This window comes from Scyliorhinus torazame, chromosome 10 (assembly GCF_047496885.1).
Source record: "Scyliorhinus torazame isolate Kashiwa2021f chromosome 10, sScyTor2.1, whole genome shotgun sequence".
Taxonomy (NCBI): domain Eukaryota; kingdom Metazoa; phylum Chordata; class Chondrichthyes; order Carcharhiniformes; family Scyliorhinidae; genus Scyliorhinus; species Scyliorhinus torazame.
In genome coordinates this window covers 193407260-193427310 of record NC_092716.1, presented here as the reverse complement: position 1 = coordinate 193427310, position 20051 = coordinate 193407260, and the positions used below count along the sequence as shown (strand labels likewise).

Here is a 20051-nt window from a genome sequence, read left to right as displayed (position 1 = left end):
GTCAAATTCTACATGTAGCCTTTGCCTTTCCCTGTACAGTCCCTCCTCCGGTGCTTCCGCATATTGTCTGTCCACCCTCAAAAGTTCTTGCAGCAACCGCTCCCGTTCCTTACTCTCCTGCTTCCCTTTATGAGCCCTTATTCATATCAGCTCCCCTCTAACCACCGCCTTCAACGCCTCCCAGATCAGTCCCACCTGGACCTCCCCATTGTCATTGAGTTCCAAGTACTTTTCAGTGCACCCCCTCACCCTTAGACACACCCCCTCATCTGCCATTAGTCCCATGTCCATTCTCCAGGGTGGGCGCCCTCCTGTTTCCTCCCCTATCTCCAAGTCTACCCAGTGTGGAGCGTGATCCGAAATGGCTATAGCCGTATACTCCGTTCCCCTCACCTTCGGGATCAACGCCCTTCCCAGCACAAAAAATTCTATTCGCGAGTAGACTTTATGGACATAGGAGAAAAACGAGAACTCCTTACTCCTAGGTCTGCTAAATCTCCATGGGTCTACACCTCCCATCTGCTCCATAAAATCTTTAAGTACCTTGGCTGCTGCTGGCCTCCTTCCAGTCCTGGACTTCGACCTATCCAGCCCTGGTTCCAACACCGTATTAAAATCTTCCCCCCATTATCAGCTTTCCCATCTCTAGGTCCGGAATGTGTCCCAGCATCCGCCTCATAAAATTGGCAACATCCCAGTTCGGGGCATATATGTTTACCAAAACCACCGTCTCCCCCTGTAGTTTGCCACTCACCATCACGTATCTGCCCCCGTTATCCGCCACTATAGTCTTTGCCTCGAACATTACCCGCTTCCCCACTAATATAGCCACCCCCCTGTTTTTCGCATCTAGCCCCGACTGGAACACATGCCCCACCCATCCTTTGCGTAGCCTAACCTGGTCTATCAGTTTCAGGTGCGTTTCCTGTAACATAACCACATCTGCCTTAAGTTTCTTAAGGTGTGCGAGTACCCGTGCCCTCTTTATCGGCCCGTTCAGCCCTCTCACGTTCCACGTGATCAGCCGGGTTGGGGGGCTTCCTACCCCCCCCCCCCCCCCCTTGACGATTAGCCATCCCCTTTTTCCAGCTCCTCACCCGGTTCCCACGCAGCTGTATCTCCCCCAGGCGGTGCCCCCCCCCGCCCATCCCCTCCCATACCAGCTCCCCCCTCTCCCCAGCAGCAGCAACCCAGTAATTCCCCCCTCCCACCCCCCCCCCGCTAGATCCCCCGCTAGCGTAATTACTCCCCCCATGTTGCTCCCAGAAGTCAGCAAACTCTGGCCGACCTCGGCTCGCACTGTGCGACGCCCCCTCCTTCCTGCTTCTCTGTTCCCGCCATGATTATCATAGCGCGGGAACCAAGCCCACGCTTCTCCCTTGGCCCCGCCCCCAATAGCCAACGCCCATCTCCTCCACCTCCCCTCCTCCCCCCATCACCACCTGTGGAAGAGAGAAAAGTTACCACATCGCAGGATTAGTACATAAAACTCCTCTTTCCCCCCTTTTTAACCCCCCTCTTTGCCCCCCACATTCGCCCCACCACTTTGTTCAAACGTTCTTTTTAATAACCCGCTCATTCCAGTTTTTCTTCCACAATAAAAGTCCAAGCTTCATCCACCGTCTCAAAGTAGTGGTGCCTCCCTCGATATGTGACCCACAGTCTTGCCGGTTGCAGCATTCCAAATGTTATCTTCTTTTTATGAAGCACCGCCTTGGCCCGATTAAAGCTCGCCCTCCTTCTCGCCACCTCCGCACTCCAGTCTTGATAAACGCGGATCACCGCGTTCTCCCATTTACTGCTCCGAGTTTTCTTTGCCCATCTAAGGACCATTTCTCTATCCTTAAAACGGAGGAATCTCACCACTATGGCTCTGGGAATTTCTCCTGCTCTCGGTCCTCGCGCCATCACTCGGTATGCTCCCTCCACCTCCAACGGACCCACCGGGGCCTCCGCTCCCATTAACGAGTGTAGCATCGTGCTCACATATGCCCCGACGTCCGCTCCCTCCGCACCTTCAGGAAGACCAAGAATCCTCAGGTTGTTCCTCCTTGCGTTGTTCTCCAGTGCCTCCAACCTTTCCACACATCGTTTCTGATGTGCCTCATGCGTCTCTGTCCTCACCACCAGGCCCTGTATGTCGTCCTCATTCTCGGCTGCCTTTGCCTTCACGACCCGAAGCTCCCGCTCCTGGGTCTTTTGTTCCTCCTTTAGCCCTTCGATCGCCTGTAGTATCGGGGCCAACAGCTCTTTCTTCATTTCCTTTTTGAGCTCTTCCACACAGCATTTCAAGAACTCTTGTTCAGGGCCCCATGTTAAACTGCCACCTTCCGACGCCATCTTGGTTTTTGCTTGCCTTCCTTGCCGCTGTTCTAAAGGATCCACTGCAATCCGGCCACTTTCTCCTCCTTTTTCCATCCGTATCCAGGGGGGGATTCCCTTCTGGTTTACCGCACAGTGTTTTTAGCCGTCAAAATTGCCGTTGGGGCTCCTATCAAGAGCCCAAAAGTCCATTTCACCGGGAGCTGCCGAAACGTGCGACTCAGCTGGTCATCGCCGCACCCGGAAGTCCGAAGTGCCCCTTCTTGCCGCAGCCTTGCAAAGGGCGCTGTGGGCCGGGCAGCATTGTCGGGGGTGTTTTTGCTGCCCACAGAAGTAACATCTGGGGCCCCTGGCGCATGGCACAGGCGTAGGATTGGCTGAGTGGGGTCCCCGGTGGGGCGGCCGTCTGCGGAGTCCACTATGCGTAGGGGGAGTGGGCCGCGCGGCTGCGGGTGTAGGCCTGGATATTGCGCGAGGTGATTATCATCGATAGCGCCAGCTATTTGGCTTCCGCGAGGTTGAGTGTGGCCCCCTCTAAAAGTCACTGGTGGATGTGGTATGACCCTATCCCCGTGATGAAAGTGTCCCGCATGAGGAGGTTCGAATGTTCCGTGGCCGTGACGGCCTGACAGTCTCTGACCAGGGGAATTAAAGCATGCCAGAAATCTTCTACGGACTCTCCAGGGAGCTGACTACGAGTAGCGAGTATGTGTCTGGCCAAGAGCGTGTTTGTCCGCTGGGCATTGTTCTCTTTCGGTCACGCCATGGCTTCATCATAGGTCGCCGCGTCCTGGATAAGCAGAAAAACGTTGGATCTCAGCCGCGAGTAGAGGATCTGGATCTTCTGAGCTTTCGGAATTGGGTCTGGTGCAGACCTGATGTAAGCTTCTAAACAAGCTAGCCAATGTTCAACGTCCTTTTTGGCGTTGCTTGATTGCGGATCCAGCTGCAGGCGATCCGGCTTGATGCGGAGGTCCAACTTCTGAAAACTTTTGTGCAATTGATCGTGCATCAATTTATGACACTAAGACGAGAGTTGAATACAACTGAGGCTTTATTACACTAAGATGTGTGGCCTCCTACAGCAGCTGGCGAAATGGCTGCTGTATGGGGAGCACACATATTTATACTCTGCCTACTGGATGGAGCCAGCATGCAGCGACTACCCCTGTACCTGTAGTACAAGGCCTTACCACACATCTCCTAATATATACAACAGTGGTGATTACCACATTCGATACTTGGGAAACAGTGGTATTAAGGGACAGGGAGGTAGTGAGAGTTGGGGTTTGAAAGAAAAACGTGGAATTTACTTCACCAAAACGGGCCATTCATCCCAACTGCTCCATGCTGGTATTTATGCTCCACATCAGCTGCCTCCCAACCAACTTCATCTTATGCTATAAATATATCTTTTTAAGGATCTATCATGGCCAGCACAGAAGGCTCGATGGGCTGAATAGTTGACTTCTGTTAGGATGGGAATAGAGGGATACGGATCCCGGAAGTGTAGAAGATTTTAGTTTAGACGGGCAGCATGGTCGGCGCAGGCTTGGAGGGCCGAAGGGCCGGTTCCTGTGCTGTATTTTTCTTTGTTCTGTTCCTTGGGAACCCAATTCATGTCGGCTTTTGTGCAGTAAATGCCATGGGAGTTCCAGCGCTCAAGACCCAGACAGCTAAAGGCACGGCAATGGTGAATAAAATAGGGGATGCGCAGAAGGTCAGAACTAGAGGTGTTTGTGGAATTACAGAGATACGGAGGGGTGAGGCCTGTGAGGGGTTTGAAAACCAGGATGAGAATTTTAAAATTGAGTGAGCACAGCGATGGGTGAATGTGACTTGGTCGTTTTTATCTCCCAGACTGGGGGAGGTTGGAAGTATTTTGTCACAATACTCCAAACATTGAGCATAGAGTTGTCTTTCTCTGCCTGTCATTTTCATATGTGGCATCTCGAGATTCAAGAGAACTTCCCAGAAGTCGCCAGTGCCATCTTCTCTTGAAAGCGCCCAAATCTACTGGATCGTATTATTAAGGTGGTCTTTCAAAGGGTCGGTGCAGACCTGATGGGCCGAATGGTGGTCTCCTGCACTTTCGGGATTCTATGATTCAACTGTGAGGATTGTTTTTTGGGAGAATCTTTGGGGGATTAAGTTGAAACCTCAGTGAAACTCCTTTCTTTTCTCTAGTTAAAGTTCTGTTACCTTAAGGATTAGTATTTCTCAATTCTGGTTTTATAGTATGCATTCTTTCACAACCTTCCCCCATTGAATTGGTTCTGACAAGTTTTATCATGGTTTGGGTTTCAGTGAAATATCGTTCTCCAAAGAAAAAGCTTATGCATTGGGATAGGTTAAGATGTGATTCATTTTAAAAAGCAGCAGCTTGCCAGAGTGGTAACCTTCCCAACATAAATGCATTGGAGCAGAAAAGGTGAAAAGGAGTTTCAATAGAGGTGTTGAAAATGACAAAAGTTGGTAGAGGTGATTGGGAGAAACTGTTTCTAGCGGCATTGGAGGGATCAGTAACCGAAAGGGGGCAGATTTAAGATAATTGGCAAAATAATTTGTTTTTTACTCATTGAGCTGTTGTGATCTGGAATGAGCTGTTGTGATCTGGAATGGGTATCTGAAAGGATAATGGAAATAGATTTGATAACTTTCAAAAGGAAAGTGGACAGGCAAAATGGGCGGCACGGTAGCACAGTGTTAGCACTGTTGTTTCACAGCACCAGGGTGCCAGGTTCGATTCCCGGCTTGGGTCACTGTCTGTGCGGAGTCTGCACATTCTCCCTTTGTCTGCGTGGGTTTCCTCCGGGTGCTCCGGTTTCCTCCCACAAGTCCCGAAAGACGTGCTGTTAGGTAATTTGGACATTCTGAATTCTCCCTCCGTGTACCCGAACAGGTGGCGGAATGTGGTGACTCGGGGCTTTTCACAGTGGCTTCATTGCAGTGTAAGCCTACTTGTGACAAAAATTAATTTTTTAAAAATTAAACTGGGAAAAAGAAAAGTGAAAATCTGCAGACCAATGGGGAAAGTGCAGTGAGAGTGGGATTAATGGGTTAGCTCTGTCAAAGAGCCAGCATGGGAATAATTGGCCAAATGACCTTCTGCGCATAATGTAGATTGGTAGATAGAAAATTCAAAATCGGAAACCATTTCTCCTTGGATGCAAACTTTAAGCAAATCATTAGCAATGGTTACTCTGAATTCATACCGTTGTGTTGGATATCAATTTTGATTTTTGGTAGGGCTAAGAGAGGCGATTTTAAAAATCCTTAGTGCCTGCATTCTGATAAATCGAGCAGCAGAAGATTATGCAGTGGGCAGGACCTGTACAGAAATTATAGTTTGATGACTCCCCAGAGTGGGCCACCATTCCTGCTTTCTTTGCATTTTTTTTTACAGTATTGATTTAATTTTGCAACAATCTTATGATTTACCTAGAAACATAAACACATAGAAAATAGATGCAGGAGGAGGCCATTCGGCCCTTCAAGCCTGCTCTGCCATTCATTATGACCATGGCTGAACATCCAAGTTCAATGCTCTGATCCCACCTTTCCCCCCCATATCCCTTGATTTATTTAGCCCCAAGAGCTATATCTAATTCCTTCTTGAAATGATGCAACGTTTTGGCCTCAACTACTTTCTGTGGTAGCGAATGCCACAGATTCGCCACTCTCTGGGTGAAGGAATTTCTCCTCCCCTCAATCCTAAAAGGTTTACTCCTTATCTTCAAAATATGACCCTCTAGTCCTGGACTCCCCCCACCATCGGGAACATTATTCCAGTGACTGATGTACGAGGACACCAAGGTCTCGCTGAGTATCAACCCCTCTCAATTTGCACCCATTCAGATATAATCTGCCGCCTTATTTTTGCTACCGAAGCAGATAACCTCACATTGATCCACATTATACTGCATCTGCCATGAATATGCCCACTCAGTCAGCCTGTCCAAATCCCTCTAAAGCATCTCTGCACCCTCCTCACAACTCATCCTCCCACCTAGCTTTCTGTCATCTGCAAATTTGTAGATAATACATTTAGTTCCCATGTTCAAATCATTAATATATCATGTGAATAGTTGGGGTCCTAGCACATACTGCGGTACCCCACTAGTCACTGCCTGACGCTCAGGGGAAAAAAAACATTTAGCAGACCAGAGAGGTTAGAACTATCCCAAAAAGGCTAAACAGCCTGAGGCTCTTTTCTTTAAAAACGATAAGGCTGAAGGGTGACCTGATAAAGCCTTTAAGATTGTAAAAGGGTCGACCTCCAGTAGACAAGATGTTTCCACTTGGGGAGGAGACCAAAAACTGGGGGTCATAAATATTCAAATAGAGGTGACCATATGTATAGATGAGGAAAATGAATTTGACATGGTCGACTTGGACTTCAGCAAGGCTTTTGATAAGGTCCAACATGGCAGACAGATGGCAAAGGTAAGAGCCCATGCGATCAAAGGAAATTTAGCACATTGGATCCACAATTGGCTGAGTGGCAGGAAGCAGAGCTGGTTTAGCACAGTGGGCTAAACAGCTGGCTTGTAATGCAGAACAAGGCAGCTGCGCAGGTTCAATTCGGATACTGGCCTCCCCGAACAGGCGCCAGAATGTGGCGACTAGGGGCTTTTCACAGTAACGTCATTGAAGCCTACTGGTGACAAACTACTATTACTATTAATATTATGGTTGAAGGGTGTTTTTCTGACTGGACGCCCTGTCCAGCGGGGTCCCGCAGAAATCAGTACTGGGGTCCTTGCTGTTTGTGGTTTTTACAAATGACATGAAAGTAGGATGGTTGATCAGTAAGTTTGCAGATAATACGAAAATTGATGGGATGGTAAATAGTGAGGAGGATGGCCTTCGATTACAGGAGGATATAGATGGGCTGGTCAGATGGACTGATCAGTGGCAAATGGAATTCAATCCGGATAAGTCTGAGGTGTGATGTACTTGGGCAGCACAAACCAAGCAAGGGAATACATGATAAAAGGCAGGAACCTGGGAAGCACCGAGGATCGGAGGGACCTTGGTGTGCCTGTACACCGGTCCCTTAAGGTAGCAGGGCAGGTGGATACAGTGGTTAAGAAGGCGTTTTTGTATGCATGCCTTTATTAGCCGAGGCATAGAGTTTAAGAGCAGGGAGGTTATGCTGGAACTGTATAAAATGTTAGTTAGGTCACAGCTAGAGTAGTGTGTGCAGTTCTGAAATCCACATTACAGGAGGGATGTTAAAGAACTGGAAAGAGGAAATTTACCAGGATGTTGCCTGGGCTGGAGAGTGTTTTAGTTATGACGCGAGATTGGATAGACTGAGGTTGTTTTCTCTGGAATAGAGGAGACTGAGGGGGGACATGATTAAGATGTATTAAGATTAATATGAGGGGCATAAATATGGTAGATAGGAAGAAACTTTTCCCCTTAGTGGAGGGGTTCAATTATCAGGGTGGGGGGGCGGGGGTGGGTGGGGGCAGAAGGTTTAGAGGGGATGTGAGGAAAAGCTTTTTTACACAGATAGTTGTGGGAGTTTGGAACTCCCTGCCTGAAAGGGTGGTGGAGGCAGAGATCCTCGTTACATTCAAGAAGGGCAAATGGGCAGCACGGTAGCATTGTGGATAGCACAATTGCTTCACAGCTCCAGGGTCCCAGGTTTGATTCCAGCTTGGGTCACTGTCTGTGCGGAGTCTGCACATCCTCCTCGTGTATGCGTGGGTTTCCTCCGGGTGCTCCGGTTTCCTCCCACAGTCCAAAGATGTGCAGGTTAGGTGGATTGGCCATGATAAATTGCCCTTAGTGTCTGAAATTGCCCTTAGTGTTGGGTGGGGTTACTGGGTTATAGGGATAGGGTGGAGGTGTTGACCTTGGGTAGGGTGCTCTTTCCAAGAGCCGGTGCAGTCTCGATGGGCCGAATGGCCTCCTTCTGCACTGTAAATTCGATGTTAATCTATGTTACGTATTTAGATGTGCAATGGCAAGGCATACAAGGCTATGGGTGAAGTGCTGGAAAATAGAATTAGAGTAGTTAGGTGTTTGTTTTTGACCAGCGCAGACGCACTCGGCTGAATAACCTTCTCTGTGCTGTAGACCTCTGACTCTTAATAAATCAAATAGGGAATTCAGGAGAAACCTCTCTACCCAGAGACTAGTGACAATGTGGAAATCAATAGCACAATGAGGAGCTGAGTCAAATAGCACAGATAAATTTAAAGGGAAAATAGATAAATTGAAGAGAGAGAAAAGAATAGAAAGATATGCTGATTGGGTTAGGTACATTGGGGTGGAAGGGAATTGAATGGAGGCCTGTTAATATGCTGTGATATCTATGCAATTCTAGGCGAATGCGTTGACAGAAATCAAACTGGATTTTGCATCGGGTGGATTTTGCATCGGGCAGCTCTCATCAATCCCATTGGCCCCATGTGTTTTACTTATGGCATAAAGCAGCTTCAGTTTTGACCCACACTAAGTACATGTGAGTGAGACCTGGGGTATGCAGTCCCCATTGTGTTATTCACCTTGGGGTAACACGGACTGCAACAGGATGCAGATGAACTGTAAAGCATACACCAAATGTAGGCGTTGGTTCAATACGATTTATTGAACTTCTGTAACAATGCACACAGCTGGCTGTGGGTTGACACTCCACTACTCTAAGTGTGCTAACTCTAACTTACTAGACCAGGCTAGCTCTGATCCACGTGTAGAAGGTGCTGACTGATATATACACCCTGACTGTCACTACAGTTGTCACCAGTGGAAAGAGGCAGAGTGCTGATGCCTCGTGTGTTTTATAGTTAGAAGCCCCCCTCTGGTGTTCAATCTGGTGATTGGTTGTGTTCTTTCCTGTATGTTGATTGGCTAACCTGGGTGTTTGTCGCTGCCTGTTTTTACCACATGATGTGCATATTATGACATCCCTCCCCCTTTTTAAAAAAAAAAAAAAATTGTCGGTTGCTTAGAGCATATACGACATTTACAGATATAACTATTTACAGCAAATGGCGAGTGAAGGCATATGTACATGTCAGGTGTCTAGCGTGCAGATACAGAACAATATGTACAAAGGAAATATTTATAAGTCCAATCTCTGGGGCTGGCGTTGGATCCTTGTTGACTGCCTGAGAGGTGGAGGTGGGGACGACAGTGCCTTGACAAGCAGGATTGCAGCCAGATTGGTGGCCTCGTGGAGCGAGGTGTCGGGAAAAGGCATAAAGCTGGGAATGTGAGATCCGGTGGTGGGCAGGCAAGTTTGCGTAGTGTCCTTCTGTTGCGCCTGACAATGGACCCATCAGCCATGCGAACCACAAACTACCTGGGAGCAGCCTGTCGAACAACAACAGTTGGAGCTGACCAGCCTCCACCAGGCAACGTGATGCGAACAGCATCTTCTGGAGAGAGCACGGGCAGATCAGTAGCATGAGCATCGTATGTCAGCTTTTGGCGGTTTCTGAGTCGCTGCACCTTTTGCAGCACTGGGAGGTGATCCAGGTCAGGTAAATGAATGGCCGGAACAGTCGTCCGCAGGTCACGATTCGTGAGGAGTTGTGCCGGAGACATACCGGTGGACAGAGGGGTTGCCCTGTATGCCAGGAGTGCACGGTTAAAGTCAGAAGCTGAGTCCGCAGCCTTGTAGAGCAGTTGTTTCACGATATGGACCCCTTTTTCGACCTTCCCGTTAGATTGCGGGTAATGCGGGCTCGAGGTAATGTGCTTGAACTGATATAGCTTCGCGAAGTTGGACCACTCTTGGCTGTAGAAGCCGGGACCGCTGTCGCTCATCACCGTGAGTGGAATACCATGCCTGGCAAATGTCTCCTTGCAGGCCTTGGTGACAGTCCTTGATGTGAGGTCGGACAGTTTCACCACTTCGGTGTAACTCGAGAAGTAGTCAATTATAAGCATGTAGTCATGCCCATTGGCGTGAAAAAGGTCGATTCCCACCTTTGACCACGGAGAGGTCACGATCTTGTGTTGCTGGAGTGTTTCTTTGGGCTGAGCAGGCTAGAAACGCTGGCAAGTCGCACAATTTGAGGACCATGTTGGATATGTCCTCGTTGATGCCAGGCCAATAGACAGCCTGCCGGGCCCTGCGCCTGCATTTCTCTACCAAGGTGTCCTTCGTGGATCTGTTTGAGCACTAAGCTCTGGAGGCTGCAAGAAATAACGATACGATCCAGCTTGAGGAGGATCCCCTCGACAACTGTTGGGTCATCCTTGAAATTAAAGAACTGGGAGCATTGCCCTTTCTACCAACCATTTGCAAGGTGATGTATGACCTGCTGCAGAAGAGGGTCCTTGGCAGTCTCTTCTCGAATGTTGACGACTCATTCGTCTGAGGCCGGGAGGTTGCTGGCACACGGTTGCACCTGTGCCTCAATTTGGCGGATGAAGTCAACCTGTTCACAGGGCGAGGTGATGGCACGAGACAGGGCATCGGCAATGATTAGCTCCTTGCCTGGTGTGTAAACCAATTTGAAATCATACCTGCGGAGTCGAAGGAGAATGCGCTGAAGCCTGGGCGTCATGTCATTCAAGTCCTTGTGAATGATATAGACTAGGGGTCTGTGGTCAGTCTCTACTGCGAAGGTTGGTAGATTGTAGACGTAGTCATGGAACTTTACAATATCGGTGAGGAGGCCCAGGCACTCTTTCTCTATCTGAGCATACCTCTGCTCAGTGGGAGTCATGGCCCTGGACACAAACCACGGGAGCCCAGGATGAGGTGTCATCCTTCTGGAGGAGCACCACACCAATGCCGTCCTGGCTGGCATCCATGGAGCTTTTTGTTTCCTGCTCTGGGTCAAAAAACGCTAGTACTGGAGCAGTGGTGAGCTTTGCCTTCAACTTGAGCCACTCTGCACTGAAAGGCAGTGGACTTCTTCACCAGATGCCTGAGAGCCATGGTGTGTGATGTGAGGTTGGGAATGAACTTTCCCAACAAGTTGATCATACCCAGGAAGTGAGTACCACCTTTTTGTCTTCCGGGGTCTTCATGGTGTTGATGGCCTTGACTTTGTCCGAGTCCGGCTGCACGCCCTGCTGGTATATCTGATCACCCAAAAACTTGATTGATGACATGCCAAAGGAACATTTGGCCTTGTTCAACTTGAGGCCGTTGGCATGTATGCATCTAAAGACTTGTTGGAGATGAGATATGTGTTCCTCTGGGGTCGTGGACCATATAATGATGTCATCAACATAAACCCGCACACCCTCAATGCCCTCCAACATCTGTCCCATGATCCTGTGAATGATTTCAGAGGCTGAAACAATACCGAACGGCATGCGGTTGTAACAGTACCTTCCGAAAGGTGTATTAAACGTGCAGAGCTTCCTGCTGGACTCGTCCAGTTGTATCTGCCAGAAGCCACTCGATGCATCTAGCTTCGTGAAGAATTTGGCGTGTGCCATCTCACTGGTTAGCTCCTCCCGCTTCAGGATCGGGTAGTGTTCCCGCATTATGTTTCAGTTAAGATCCTTGGGATGTATACATATGCGCAGTTCTCCAGAGGGCTTCTTCACACAGACCATCGAGCTGACCCAGTCAGTCGGTTCCGTCACTTTAGAGATTATACCCTAGTCTTGGAGCTCCTGCAACTGCGCCTTTAAATGGTCCTTCAGAGGAGATGGCACCCGGCGTGGTGCATGGATCACAGGCGTGGCATCAGGCCTGAGTAAGATTTTATAGCGGTACGGCAGCGCGCCCATCCCACTGAACACACTGTGGATTGTGACAGGATTTTGTCAGTGTCAGCCTGAAGATTCATATTGGCAGAGGACATGGCATGTACGCGTTGGACGAGATTGAGTAGCTTGCATGCATGGGCACCAAGCAGGGAAGCCTTGTCAGGCTTGACGATTTTGAATCGCAGTGTGGCCTTGATGGCCTTGTTGGAGACATGCAGGTGACAAGATCCTAACGCAATAATGGCATTGTCATTATAATCAAGCAGCTGGCAGGCCGGCAGAAGAATTTTTGGCTGCCTTTAGATGCGAGCAAGATCTGCTTGAGATATGGGATTGGCTGAAGCACCAGTGTCCAGCTTGAACCGGATGCTGCCTTGGTTGACTTGTACGACAGCACGCCATTCGTCCGTTGAATCCACGTTGAGGATGGGTAGGCGTGTTGCTGAATTTGAAGAGGCCTTGTCATACGTGGTAATGATGCCCACACAATATGGGGAATCCAGGCAGTCATCCCCTGGATCCGTGGTGTTACCAGGTTCAGAATACAGCAGCCCTTGCTGCACACTTCAAATGCGTTTGCATTGGAACTGGGATCGCTGGCCCACGATCGGAGGTGCAGACCTGCACAAGGCTGCATAATGGCCAGGCTTCCCACAATTTAAACTTCACCTGCCTCTTGCAGGGCATTGCCGCTTTAAGTGGGCGGTGCTGCAGTTCGGGCACGTCATGACGTTGATGTTGTAACGCTCGTGCGCAGTGCGGTCAGCCGCTGCTCGCACCCGTGCAGTGTGGTCTTCGGCCGCTTCGTTCTCGCGTCCGTGGTGCGCATGCGTGGGACCCCGGGAAAAGCGTGTGAAATGGCCGCCTTCATCGATGCTAAGGCGCCGCATTCGGGTGATGGCCTATACACACACTGCCTCGTGGGAGGCAAATTGGTCCTGTTCTGCCGATTTAAGGCGGCAGTAGCGACTTTTCGCCTGTTCGCACTTTACACGTCTCGATGGCTACTGGCAGGGTCATGTTTTTTATTTTTAGGAGCTGCTCCCGCAGGGCGTCGGAGTGGACCCCAAACACGGTTTGATCCCTGATGAGAGAATCAGCGGTGTCACCGTAGTTGCAGGATTGCGCTAATATGTGGAGATGAGTTAGAAAGGATTGGAAAGGCTCATCCTTACCCTGAAGGCGTTGCTGGAAGACACCGTGCTCAAAGCTCTCGTTCGTTTTGACTTCACAGTGACTGTCGAATTTGGCCAACGCGGTCTGGAACTTGGTCTTGTCCTCGCCGTCGGCAAAAGTGAGCGAATTGAAGATTTGGATGGCCTGGTCCCCCGCAGTCGATAGGAGCAGTGCGACTTTTCTGGCATTGGATGCATTCTCGGGGCCCGAGGCCTCAATGTATAGACTGAATTTCTGCTTGAAGGCCCGCCAGTTGGTGCCGAGATTTCCGGAGCTGTGGAGGGACCCGGACCCCCTCCATGCCGCTAGAAGGCACTCGCTGGTCGCCACTGAACCATTCAAGGTAAATTACTTAGATGAAGTAGACTCCTGGTATCATGTCGTGTTATTCACCCTGGGGTAACATGGACTGCAACAGGATGCAGATAAACTGTAAAGCATACACCAAACGTAGGCGTTAGTTCAATACGATTTATTGAACTTCTGTAACAATGCTGAGGGTTGACACTCCACTACTCTAATTGTACTAACTCTTACTTACTAGACCAGGCTAGCTCTGATCCATGTGTAGAAGGTGCTGACTGATATATACACCCTGACTGTCACTACAGTTGTCACCAGTAGAAAGAGGCGGAGTGCTGATGCCTCATGTTTTATAGTTAGAAGCCCCCCTCTGGTGTTCTGTCTGGTGATTGGTTGTGTTCTGTTCTGTATGTTGATTGGCTCACCTGGGTGTTTGTCACTGCCTGTTTTTACCTCATGATGTGCATGGGTGCATATTATGACACCAATCACGAGGGGGTTTCATTGCTGAACTCCTTGCTTCCATGCTTGGGTTAAACTATTCAAAGAAGAGCAGGAACGTCTGTTGGTGTCCTGAGGCCAAGTTTCCTCCCTCAACCAGCTGCACCAGAATGAAACCAGATTAACTGGTCTCCGTGCCTATTTGCTGTTTCTGAAAGCTTGATTAATGCAGTTGACTGCCGTACCTGTCCACGGAACAGCAACTGCTCTTAAAAATAAAGTCATTTAAATCACTGGACTGTCACTTCACAAATGCAAGTTTGTTCCTTTGTTATGGAGTGTCAGTGGCAAACGGACAGAGATGGAAGCAAACAGCTTGTCTGTTTGACACTGTAGGTGGTTATTAGTTGTATGTTTGGTTTATATTAAACGCTTAATGATCGAAGGCAGTAAACGGGTCCAGAAGCCAGACTTTCACCCCCTTCTACAGAAAGGAACAAAAGTGCAGAGATGTAAACTTAGAAAAGAATGGTGATCATTCACCAGACCACCCCTCTTCCATCTGTGATTTGCAGCTGCCTTGTGTCAATGTACAAGAGCAGCCCAAGAGAAATTGAAAGGGGAGGTGATAGGAAGATAATTTTTTATATATATTAATAATTAATATTAATCTAACATTGCAAGATAAAGGCTGTATTTATGACACAAAAGGCCTGCGGATTTTTTTTATGTGAATGCTTCAGTCGTTTTGTGGGTTGTGTTGTTTAACAGCTGCTGTCAAGAAGCTGGTCCTTAGCCAGGTTTTGGGAGTGAGCGGGCAGGACACATTCTTCAGAGTTCACATGTAAATCACTGATATAGTATGACAGCGACTCACTGTCTGCTGAAGTGTAGACGCAAGGCATGGTTCTCATCCTACACAGCTGGGAACACTGTGACATGATCTCTGATTTAAGATTAAGCTCGATGGATTGACTTTGGTTGCCTTTTTTGTTTCATGCGTGAGTACACAAAACGGTTTTAAGTTAGGTGTCCTTGCATTGTTATAAATCTTTATCAACTTTGCACGTTTTGTTCTGAAGGGCCATCATTTTGAGCTTGTGTTGACAAGGACAGACTGTTGAATGGTTAATTGTGACTGAACAGGTTCCAGACTAGGTTAAACTCCCCATGTCAGCTCATACTTTATAAAAATTAACCTAGCAGGAGAAGGAATTGGGTAATGAGCCGTTCATGCTGTGGATGGTGGTTCCAGAATATATGGTCTAATTTAAGGGCAGGCAACACTTGGTGGAGTGTTTTTATTTTGTTTAACAGGGTACACGTCAAGCTAATATGTAAAGCGTTTGGAGTGCTGCCATTAAATTGGGCTAGTTAGATGAAGTTGTTCCGTTTTACATTGATATTCTGAAGCTGAAATTATTTTTTTAAACCAAACGCCTTGGCCATGCATCTTAATGATAAATATAGTCCATATCTCATTTCCGCAAGAGATATTGCGATGTTTGCTGTTGGTTAGACTTTCTTCCTCACTCTTGAACTCAAATGTCACTTAACCTGTAGCTCACTGGGAGTGAGCTGATAATGGCATGGCAAGGGCAAGAGAGTATCTGGGAACCTCGGTCAATGACTGGACCAACAGTCTTAACTTAACAATCATCATAGAATCCCTAAAGTGTAGAAGGAGGTCATTTGGCCCATCAAATCTGCACCAACCCTCTGAAAGAGCAGCCTACCTAGGCCCACTCCCCTGCCCTATCCCTGTAACCCCACCTAACCACAACTTTGGACATCAAGTGGCAACTTGAGCATGGCCAGTCCACTTCACTTTCACATACATCTTTGGACTGTGGAAGAAAACCGGAGCACCCAGAGGAATCTCATGCAGACACTGGAAGAAAGTGCAAACTGCACACAGTCGCCCAAGGCCGGAATTGAACCTGGCATTGTGAAGCAGCAGTGCTAACCCCTGTGCCACCGTACCATCCACATTTATCATTAAAGAGCAGGGTACTAAACTTTTGATCATGTAACTTTCTGTGGCACATTTAAAGTTCAAATCCAGCAATACCTTAAAATCACAGAGGGTGAGATGCCATTTATGTGAAATTGATGGGAGTGTCATAATTGGCCAGCAATTTCTGGCCCATTCAAAACTTGCAGTGTTCTCTTCTTCATCCTCTGAAATTTTTTCCTGATTTTCACATTAATAACATCGAGTGTCATTAAACACCCTGTGTTAATTTTAGAAAGATTTGATCCAGTAATTAACAAAACTAAATATGGAGACTGTTTATTGAAGGACATTAAGCTTGCGAGGATTTTAGTGTTGAAATTCAGGAGCATTTGTGTGTTACAGTATCCCTGATAAATAGAAGTCTATATTAACACAAGGAATGAGGTAACGAACACTATAAAGAAGTTGAGATTCCTGTTTGAGAAGCAAGCACAATGCTTGTCCTTCAGTTTGTCTTTGTTCCTGTTAACTCTTTGCATGCAGATGTTTGTGTGTCACCTAAACTAATATAGAATGTTGAGCACAGAGCAGGTAATTTGACCCATCATGTCTGTGCCCAATCTTTGAAGACTGATGCTATAAACTTCATTACCGAGCCATTAATTCAACCAGCCTCTCTGATGCTGCCTGTGGCTGAACCAGATAACCCTCAATCTCCTGGTTGACCTTGAGCTGAAATTGCAACTCCATTTCATCTCCATCATAAAGGGCGTCTACTTTCATCATCGTAACATCTCCTGTCTCCAGCCCTACCTCCGCTCACCCACTGTTGAGAATCTCTACCATGTTTGGCTTTTCAATGCACTCCTTGCCGGCTTTCCATCTTCCACCATTGATAAACATGAGCTCATCTAAAATTTTGCTGCCCATCACTTAGCCCAAACCAAGTCCAATTCATCCAAAACCCCTGGGCACATTGGCTCGCTGTTGAGCATCAACAGAGAGCAGATGGATACAGTGGTTAATAAGGCATATGGTATACTTGCCTTTATTAGCCAAAGCATAGAGTTTTAAGAGCAGGGAGGTTATGTTGGATCTGTATAAAGTGTTGTTGAGGCCGCAGCTGGAGTATTGTGTGCAGTTCTGGAATCCACATTATAGGAGAGATGTGATAGTATTTGAAACGATGCAGAGGAGATTCAGCAGGATGTTGCCTGGGCTGGAGAGTTTTGGTTATGAAGAGAGATTGGATAGACTTGGATTGTTTTCCTTGAAGCAGAGGAGATGAGGGGGGACATGATTGAGATGTATAAAATTATGAGGGACATAGATAGAGTAGATAGGAAGAGAAACCTTTTCCCTTGGTGGAGGGGTCAATGGTGGAGGGGCCAATGACCAGGGGGCATAAGATTTAAGGTTGTTGGCAGGAGGTTTAGAGGGATGTGAGGAAAAACCTTTTTACCCAGAGGATGGTGGGAGTTTGGAACTCGCTGCCTGAAAGGGTGGTGGAGGCAGAGACCCTCATAACATTTAAGAAGTATTTAGAAGTGCACTTTCAATGCTGAGGCATACAGGGCTATGGGCCAATTGCTGGAAAATGGGATTTAGAATAGTTACGTGGCTGTTTTTGACCGGTGCAGACGCGATGGACCAAATGGCCTGTTCTGTACTGTATGATTCTATGAATATAACTCAGTTTATAAATTCTTACCCTTGTTTTCAATCCCACCACAGCCAATTCTCTCTCTACTCCCTGGGCGGGATTCTCCCAACGGGGGTCTAAGTGCTGACGCCGAAGTAAAAACCGGAGTGTTTTACTCCGGCATCGGCGCCTGTTCGCAGACCTCTATTCTCCGCCCTCCGTGGGGCTAACAGGCGCGTCGCGCAATTTACAGGGGCGGGGCCTCGGCGCGGCATCAGTGACCCGACGCCAACTAGCGCATGCGCGGTGGCCGTCCTCCCCAGGCCGCCCCGCACAAACATGGCGGATGGATCCAGGCTCGCCGGCGGAAGAAAGGAGGCCCGCCGACAGAGAGGCTGGCCTGCTGATCGGTTGGTCCCGATCGCGTATCAGGCCACTCCGGAGGCCCCCCTCGGGAACGGAGCCCCCTCCCACCCCCACAGGCCGCCCCCCAAGCATTTGCGACGAGTACCCGCCGGCAGCGACCAGGTGTGGACGGCGTCGACGGGACTAGGCCGTTTACGTGCGGCCGCTCGGCCCATCCAGGCCAGAGAATCGCCGTTTGCGCCGATTCTCCGAGTGGCCCTGCGCAATTCGCGCGGCGTTGGCTTCGGGGGGGGTGGGAGAATCGCGTGGGGGGTCGGGGCGGCGTGGTGCGATTCGCGCGCCGCTGGTTTCGGGGGGGGGGGGAGAATCGCGTGCGGGGGTCGGGGCGGCGTGGTGCGATTCGCGTGCCGCTGGTTTCGGGGGGGGGGGGGGAGAATCGCGTGCGGGGGTCGGGGCGGCGTGGCGCGATTCGCACGGCGCCCCGGCGATTCTCCCACCCGGCGGAGGGGAGGGAGAATACCGCCCCCTATCTCTGTGATCCCACCCAGACTCATAACCTCTTACATTAACTATTTCAATTCTGACTTAGAACATAGAAAATACAGCACAGAACAGGCCCTTTGGCCCAGGATGTTGTGCCGAACCTTTGTCCTAGATTAAGAACAAATGAATCTACACCCCATCATTCTACTGTAATTCATGTACCTATTCAATAGCAGCTTGAAGGTCCCTAATGTTTCCGACTCAACTACTTCTACAGGCAGTGCATTCCATGCCCCCACTACTCTCTGGGTAAAGAACCTACCTCTGACATCTCCCCTATATCTTCCACTCTTCACCTTAAATTTATGTACCCTTGTAATGGTTTGTTCCACCCGGGGAAAAAGTCTCTGACTGTCTACTCTTATCTATTCCCCTGATCATCTTATAAACCTCGATCAAATCGCCCCTCATCCTTCTCCGTTCTAATGAGAAAAGGCCTAGCACTCTCAACCTTTCCTCGTAAGACCTACCCTCCATTCCAGGCAACATCCTGGTAAATTTCCTTTGCACCTTTTCCAAAGCTTCCACATCCTTCCTAAAATGAGGCGACCAGAACTGCACACAGTACTTCAAATGTGGCCGTACCAAGCTTTTGTACAGCTGCATCATCACCTCATGGCTCTTAAATTCAATCCCTCTGTTAATGAACGCTAGCACACCATAGTCCTTCTTCACAGCTCTATCCACTTGAGTGGCAACTTTCAAAGATGTATGAACATAGACCCCAAGAACTCTCTGCTCCACCACATTGCCAAGAACCCTACCGTTAATCTTGTATTCCACATTCATATTTGTCCTTCTAAAATGGACAACCTCACACTTTTCAGGGTTAAACTCCATCTGCCACTTCTCAGTCCAGCTCTGCATCCTATCTATGTCTCTTTGCAGCCGACAACAGCCCTCCTCACTATCCATAACGCCACTAATCTTCGTATCGTCTGCAAATTCACTGACCCACCCTTCAACTCCCTCATCCAAGTCATTAATGAAAATCATCGGGAGGGCCGGCTGAAGCAGAAGTGAGCATGAGACGACAACGGCAGCAAAATCCGTCCGGGAGAAGCAAGGGGCAACACAAGCACCAGACCCATTTGAGTATTGCCCTCCATAATTGTCTCTCCAGCACCCAAATGTATATCTACCCCCCCCCCCCCAACACAAACAGATGCCTACATATGTGTGTAAATAATTTTGCCAAGTGTACAGAGTTGCTGCTGTTGAGTGGGTGCATAATGCTCTACCAGTTACTTTGTTTGATTTTGTATTTCTCTCGTGTTGTTACGTTTTTTTTTCCCTTTGTGATTTGTGTGTGTGCCCTTCTCTTCTATATATATATATATATATATATATATCGGTTAGCCAGTTCGTTATCCAACTGGCCAAATTTCCCACTATCCCATGCCTCCTTACTTTCTACATAAGCCTACCATGGGGAACCTTATCAAATGCCTTACGAAAATACATGTACACGACATCCACTGCTTTACCTTCATCCACGTGCTTGGTCAACTCCTCAAAGAATTCAATGAGACTTGTGAGGCAAGACCTACATCTCACAAATCCGTGCTGACTATCTCTAATCAAGCATCGTCTTTCCAGATGCTCAGA

General features: G+C 48.5%; 1 protein-coding gene across 9 annotated transcripts in view; it reads left to right on the top strand.

Moving 5' to 3' along the window:
* ppfibp2b (PPFIA binding protein 2b) overlaps positions 1 to 20051 on the top strand; it is a 347825-nt gene that overhangs the window by 101321 nt on the left and 226453 nt on the right. The window contains exon 1 of one of the 9 annotated variants that reach the window (XM_072466206.1): positions 14788 to 14936. The exons of the other annotated variants lie outside the window; for them this stretch is intronic. The gene's annotated coding sequence lies outside the window, so the exon portion shown is untranslated. Of the gene's footprint in view, positions 1 to 14787; positions 14937 to 20051 lie in introns of those variants that run through there. 9 annotated transcript variants of the gene reach the window in all.